This window comes from Malaclemys terrapin, chromosome 3 (genome assembly GCF_027887155.1).
Source record: "Malaclemys terrapin pileata isolate rMalTer1 chromosome 3, rMalTer1.hap1, whole genome shotgun sequence".
In the NCBI taxonomy this organism is placed as follows: Eukaryota; Metazoa; Chordata; order Testudines; family Emydidae; genus Malaclemys; species Malaclemys terrapin.
The window spans coordinates 120,362,689-120,369,919 of NC_071507.1; the positions used below are offsets into that span (position 1 = coordinate 120,362,689).

Here is a 7,231-nt window from a genome sequence, read left to right on the forward strand (position 1 = left end):
CAGAGTGTGGCGTGGCTGATTGGGCGCCTGGACCTGATTTAGCCGCTCCCACTGGCCTCCAGCAGGCAGAGTCCCTCTCCCCCCTCCCCTTCCTCAGCGTCGCATCACCAGCACGCTACGGGGGAGGGTCTGTGGGCTCGCAGCCTGTTTGTTTTGGCTCCAGCAGCTGGAGCGGCATGGTGGTAACGGGAGTCTGGGGGGGCTGTCAGGGGGCGGGGGGAGGGTTGGATGTGTCAGGAGTTCTGGGGGGGCCTGTTAGGGGGCGGGAGTGTGGAGAGGGATTGGAGCAGTCAGGGGACAGGGAGTAGGGGGAAGGTTGGATGGATCGGGAGTTCTGGGGGGCTGTCGGGGGCGGGGGGAGGGTTGGATGGGTTGGCAGTTCTGGGGAGGTCTCTCAGGGGGTGAGGAGTGGTTGGATGGGGCGTGGGAGTCCCAGGGGCCTGTCTGGGCGTGGGGGTGTGGATAAGGGTTGGGGCAGCCAGGGGACAGGTAGGGGGTAAGGTCCTAGGGGGGCAGATAGGGTGGGGGGTCTCAGGAGGGGGCAGTCAGGGGACAAGGAGCAGGGAGGCTTAGGTAGGGGGTGGGGTCCTGGGGGGAGGTAGGGGCAGGGGTCCCAGGAGGAGGCAGCCAGGGGACAAGGAGGGGGGGGGTTGGATGTTCTGAGGGGGGCGGGAAGTGGGAGGGAGTGGATGTGGGTGGGGCTCTTCCCCCACCATCCTCTTTTTTGATTGTTGAAATATGGTAACCCTAAAAAAGCAGTGCCCTGGCTCGGCAGGGAGGATCCGCCTTCTGGAGGCACTGGAGTGCCAGAATGTCGGCTTGCGGGGGTGGCGAACCCCAGCCATGGAGGAGCCAGCGCAGCACAGGGGGGCAGCAGCCCTGCAAAGACAGCAGCATCACTAGCGGGGAGCAGCCACACCCCATGCCCAGGCTGTGGCCTGGCGCACCCCCCTCCCCGCAGGGGTCTCCGGCAGGCTGCAGCAGTTGCATGTGGTCGGTGGCCCCCGTGTGCTCCACAGCTCCCCCCTCACCGTTCTCAGGCTCTGTTCATGGATAAGGCCCCTGGCTTTTATTTTTGCGTCAGCAAGGAGAGTTGTTTCGATAATCTCTTATAAAGCCTGTAAAATGATGGAGTAGTTTTGTTTTACAGCAGCCGCTGCTTCTGCTTTGCATGCCCATCTTGTGTTTGATAGTGACTTCAAAGTCTTCAACTGGGATCCTACTTCTTGTGAAATCTTCTCATTACTGCATGTCGCACAGTACTCCCCTCCATGAAGGCATAAAGAGCCTGAATAACACCAAAAAAATCAAAGACAGTTCTGTTTTGTTTACTTGAAGTGCATGCATCTACTAGGACAAGGTTCAAACAATGCGCATAGCAGTGTACATAGAGTATTTCACTGTTTCTTTCTTTACATTTCATTTGAACTCCCGCAGTACATCCAGACATAGTAGATGCGCCATCAAAACAGACAGACATCACTGATGACCAGTCAATTTTAAGAATGCCAAGGACGTCATTTAACCGGACAAAAATAGACTGAGCATCAACTGTTGCTAGTCTCTGAACAGACACAAAATGTTCGACTGGACTCTGTTTTTCATTGTCAAAATACCTCACCACAATGGACATCTGTTCATGGTGTCCACAGTCAGTAGTGTCATTGGCAATTATTGAGACCATTTTTCCATTTAGTGAAGACACAATCTTTTGTTGCACAATGTTGTGCAAGGCCACAATTAAAATCATTTTGGATGCGATTACTCAGATAGATAGCTTTTCGAGGAGATTGTTGCTTTGCCATTACGGGATCATATTTTTGGAGCATATTGACAAGATTTAGAAATAAACCTTTCTCAAAACTGTCAGCTTTTTCATTGTGACCCTTGAATGGTCTCCCACCTTTCAGCAAACATAGAACAATGTCAATCAGTCGCTCCATTGCACTTCAGTTATGGCACCGTTCTTCTCCTTGTTTAGACAGATAAGCCTGCTTGCCCTCATCCAACAATACATCAATAGTTTTCCCTTCATTAAAACTTGACCATGAAGAACAGCTCAACACATGAGATTTTTGACAGTTGGTGTTTTTTAAAACATTCGTTAGCCCTATGCCAGTTTCTGAATCCTTTATCATTAAATGCTGGATCAGTGTGACCTTTGTTTGCTGCATCATTAGAGGAGAAGAAACGGCAGTAAAAGCAAAATGCTGTGTCCTTTGATGGGCTATATTCTAACCACCTATACTTTTCATACCAATTTGGACTGAAAACTTTTTTGTTTATTCTCTATTTTACTCCTAGGAAACATGCTCAATCTAGGCTGATAAGGACCTCTAGCTAATCGAGACCGCTGTTCTAATCTATTTTTTGGAATATCACAGACCGGGTCATCAGATGGAATGTTTGATGGCTTTGAATAGGAGCTACACTAACCTGAACTAAGAGACAAAGTCTGTTTCTGTTGGTCATTACTCAGTTTATTGCACGCACTGGAACTGGTGCGGCATTATCTTCATGTAAGTTCTTAACCGAGGAGTCCGAGGTATTTGCACTACTATCAGCACATTCATTATAATTCAGTTTGTCTGCTCCTTTTATTATCTTAACAATGAACCGATCCATATTTTAAAATTAAAAGGGGGTATCATATGATTGAATTAAAACGTAAAGCCATGGGCTTGTTATGCTATTTCAGTAGAGTACACGCGACAAAGATTACAAACACTGTAGACACTGCTCTGGGCATGCCTGACGCGTCCACTTATATATGTCAAAGAATTTTCTAGAATAGTAGAGGGGAAGGGGAGGACCAATGGTAATGCGGCGCCACAGTAGAGGGCATGCATGCTGCGAGCGGGCTTTCTATACATTTCTACATCTATATTAAGCAATTTGGCGCTTATTGCATAATACAACCATCCATACTTTAAAACTAAAAGAGCGTATCATGCAATTAAATTAAAACGCAAAGCCACTTTTTTTTTTGAGACATTAGGGTAGGGGTGGGCAAACTTTTTGGGCCAAGGGCCACATCGGGGTGGGGAAAATGTATGCAGGGCCAGGGGTTGGGGTGCAGGAGGCAGTGTGGGGTGTGGGAGAGGGTGCGGTGTGCAAGAACGGGCTCAGGGCAAGGGATTGGGGCAGAGGAGGGGTGCGGAGTGTATGGGGGGCTCAGGGAAGGGGGTTGGGGTACAGGAGGGGTGCGGAGTGCAGGCAGGGGACTTGGGGCAGGGAGGTGGGGTGCATGGGGGCGCGGGGTGCAGGCAGGGGGCTCAGGGCAGGGAGTTGGGGTGCAGGAGGGGTGCAGAGTGCAGGCAGGGGCCTTAGGGCAGGGAGTTGGGGTGTGTGGGGGTGCAGGGTGCAGCAGGGGCTCAGGGCAGAGCGTTGGGGTGCGAGGTGCAGGCAGGGGGCTTAGGACAGGGAGTTGGGGTGCAGGAGGAGTACGGGGTGCAGGCAGGGGGCTCAGGGCAAGGGTTGGGGTGCAGGAGGGGTGTGGCAGGGGGCTCAGGGCAGGGAGTTAGGGTGTAGGACGGGTGTGGGGTGCAGGAAGGGGGCTCAGGACAGTGGGTTGCAATGCAGGAGGGGTGTGGCAGGCGGCTCAGGACAGGGAGCTGGGGTGCAGGAGAGCTACGGGGTGCAGACAGGGGGCTCAGGGCAGGGAGATGGGGGGCGGGGTGCAGGAGGGGTTCGTGCTCCGACCCGGAGACACTTACCTAAAGCAGCTCGGGGTGGCAGCGGCGCATTCCCTCGCTGCCTGCCCTGGCCCCACGACGTGCCACTCACCACGTCCCTGCGCGGTCCCTGGGGAGCAGTGGGGGACACAGGGTTCCACGTGTTGCCCTTGCCACGCCTCCAGATACCTCCCCCGAAACTCCCATTAGCCACGGTTCCCTGTTCCCGGCCAACGGGAGCTGCGGGAGGTGGTGCCTGGAGCAATGCACGGAACCCTCTGCCCTCCCCCCCCCCGGGGCCCCAGGGACATGGTGCCGGCCACTTCTGAGAGCGGCACGGGGCCTGCGGCACCACGGGGGGCAAGTCCCATGGGCCAGATCCAAAGCCCTGAGGGGCCGGATCTGGGCCGTAGTTTGCCCAACCCTGCATTAGGGTGTGCCTGGGCACACATGGCACGCTCCGTGCACACGCCTATGATCCTCAAGATTAAATATTTATTACACTTGGCTGCTTCTGCCTTACCTTTGCAAAGAAAATGTCCTTTGCCTTCCCCTAGGAGATCATCTACCAAGGACTCATTTTGCCCTGAGATCAGTTTTCATGTTATCAAATGTAGCCTTTTCCAAACAGCGTCCAGTTCCTTTTCATCCAGCAGCTTTCCTAAGACACTTCAGATTTTCAGTGCAGTGGTTCTGAGATCCTGAAATAAGCATTATTGCGAAGTAACAGTTTCCCAAATAAGAAAAGTAAAAGAGCCAAATAAATAAAATGATAGAATAATGGAGTATTAAATAAGGGAGAGAAACTGAACCCAGAGCCGTAGCACTGAGGGATGAAGGTGATGCTCCTTACTGGGACCATCAAAGTGCTTCATATGCAAGATTTCAATTCACTGTCAGAGGTTTCATGAGTATTAAAAACTGGCAGGTGACTAGCAAGATAAACCATTAGAAACTTCTTCTTTAGCTAACCCTTCCTCTTGGCCTACCAAAAGGGCATAAGTTCATTTCTGTTAGTGAGAATAATATTGCCATCAGCATTTTAAACAAAGGCTGTCCTAGTTTTTGGGCTTTTTGCATACTGTAGCCATTTTGATTAAGGGATCTGTCAGTCTTAGAGCTACATGAAACATCTCAGGAACTGGACCTCTTAATGGGAAGGGACTTTCCTTGCTTTTTTTATCAGTCTTGATGGTATTATTCTCAACTTGCTCCCTACTGGTATCACCGGAGATACCGTTTCTGCTTTTTTTCCCATTTAGCTAAGAGGTGCTCTCAGATACTCTATTTGTTCGTATGTTAAGTGTAATTAAAAACCATTTGAAATTGATTTAGTTTATCAGCACAAACTCCTATGTTGACGCTCTTACATGAGTTGGTAAGGAGTCAAAAGGTAGAAGAGCTGGCCTGACTTTCATATCCTCAGAGGTAAGGAAGAGAACATTGAAGTCATCTCTGTGGGTGGACCAGCATCTCATATGATCTATCCATAAGCTAGCAAATACTTATGAGGGAGGAAATAAAATAAAATAAATGTTAATGATCTCAAGCAGAAACATAATTCAGCTCTTAACATTTTTGTACCCTAGTATTTTCTTGATCACAGCTGCAGAATCAATGGAGCACACTTCCTGTTTTCATCCTTTTTTCCATTTGCTGTTGCGGGGATATTTGGACTTCAGAGGGTTTAACTCCAGTTCCTGTTTTTATTCACAGCCTTATTCTGGTTTATCTTTCACCTTAAGCATGAGATAAAGGCCAAGCCCTGTCCATTTTCTAATCAAATTATTTGAGGATAAGCTTTGTTTTTTCACAAACAGATAATTAGTTACATAACTAATACAAGTTATACTTTTACCTCTAAAATGATACTTTCACCTAGAACAACATTTTTACACTTGTACGTTCTGGATCCTTTACTTGTAGTTAATATTTTTCATTGCTTTTGGTGGGTTTAGTGATCAAAAGACTAGAACTAAATTCCTCCATATTAACATCCAAAGTCCAATGTACTTTGTGGCAACCTGGACTAAATACCACAGCAAGTATCTTCATGGTTTCTTCAGAACTCCAGTGTGGAAATCAAGGTTCTTCAGCAGCTTCAGCAAGATGGAAGAATTTAATTGAATTCAGCATGAAAATGAACACAGGAACAGCACAATATTCCTGGTCTTATAGATTTAGTTAATAAATTCAATTTATTTATTTATTTATTATTTCCATCCTTCCCATGTCAATGCTGGTGCACAGGGTGGAAACTCTTCTATTCCTCTCTATCACTTGCTATTGCTTTCATCTGCACTGTGATGTTAAAGTCAACTATTTAGTTCTCCCTTCCAAGGGTCCTTCTTAAGGTCTCTCTTGGGTACCCACCTTTCCTCAACCGTTGGTTTCCACTTGAGAGCTTCATATGGGAGTCTACGTGTTGTCATCTGAAGTATATGTCCCAAATACACCCAATACTTCTTTCTAATTCTAGTGAAAACAAGCTGCTGGCTGGTGACTTCTCAGATATATTCACTGCTGATGAGGCCTCTCCATCCAGTGCCCAGAAACTTTGTAGACACTTATTTTCAAAGGCACCAATTTTCTGTGTAACATTTTAGTAGATTTCCAGCTCTTGTGGCTGTATTTAGCACTGAGATTACATTTGGGTTGAAAAGTCTCAGTTTTGCTTTGGTGCTGTATTAGTTTGATTTCCATGTGTTGTTGAGTTTTTTGAATCCTGTGGATTCCTATTTTCCTATCCTTGATGCCACTTTCTTCTTGAGGTCTCTGGTGGCTAGTATGGTGGTGCCCAGGTAGATGAACTGTTCTACTTCCTTGTTGTTTTTGCCTTCTACTCTGATGTTACTGCTTGACACCTGAGTTTCCAGGATGTTTGTTTTGGGGCCCAGCTTGGCCTGCTGTTTTTGCCAGGTTGTCTGTCTTTGTTTGTAACTTTTTAGAGGTGTCACTAAGTAGTGCAATATCATCAGCAAAGACTAGGTCTTCTAGCCATTTGACATCAGCAATGACCACAGTGTTTGCATTCCCAAATTGAAATTAAAACGGAGGTCTACATTACACACTTATTGTGGTATGATGACGTTGCTTAGGGGTGTGAAAAATCCACACCCATGAGCAATGTGATCATACAGATCAATTCCCCCCTTGTAGACAGCGCTATGTTGACTAGAGGGCTTCTCTTGTTGACATACCTACTGCCTCTCATGGAGATGGCGTTCTTAAGCCGATGGGAGAGATATTAGAGCGTCTTCACCAGAAGTGCTACAGCGGTGCGGCTGCGCCCATGCAAGTTTGAAGTGTAGACCTGCCCTGAGAAAGCCCAACCTTAAACAGAAATTGGCAAAGAAAATTAATAATATAAAACTGAAAACAAAAACGTGCTGTGAGAAATTCCAGTGTGAACTATGGAGCAGATTTGGGGTGCTGGCAGAGGAAGGTGAGGTAGGGATTGGAACTGAAGGAAAATGCACAATCCTCTGAGACAACGTGATTTAAGCTGCAGCAGTGACAGCCCGATATCAGCACAGACAGAGCAAGAACTGGATAAG

The 7,231-nt window shown here is 47.9% G+C and overlaps 1 long non-coding RNA gene across 1 annotated transcript; it reads right to left on the reverse strand.

Moving 5' to 3' along the window:
• Positions 1–1,054: 1,054 nt before the first annotated feature.
• On the reverse strand, positions 1,055–3,949 carry LOC128833456 (uncharacterized). Its single transcript, XR_008444239.1, has 2 exons — positions 3,717–3,949; positions 1,055–1,288 (listed from the first exon to the last, which is right to left on the reverse strand). It is a non-coding gene; the product is annotated as an uncharacterized LOC128833456 (long non-coding RNA).
• Between the last annotated feature and the right edge of the window lie 3,282 nt (positions 3,950–7,231).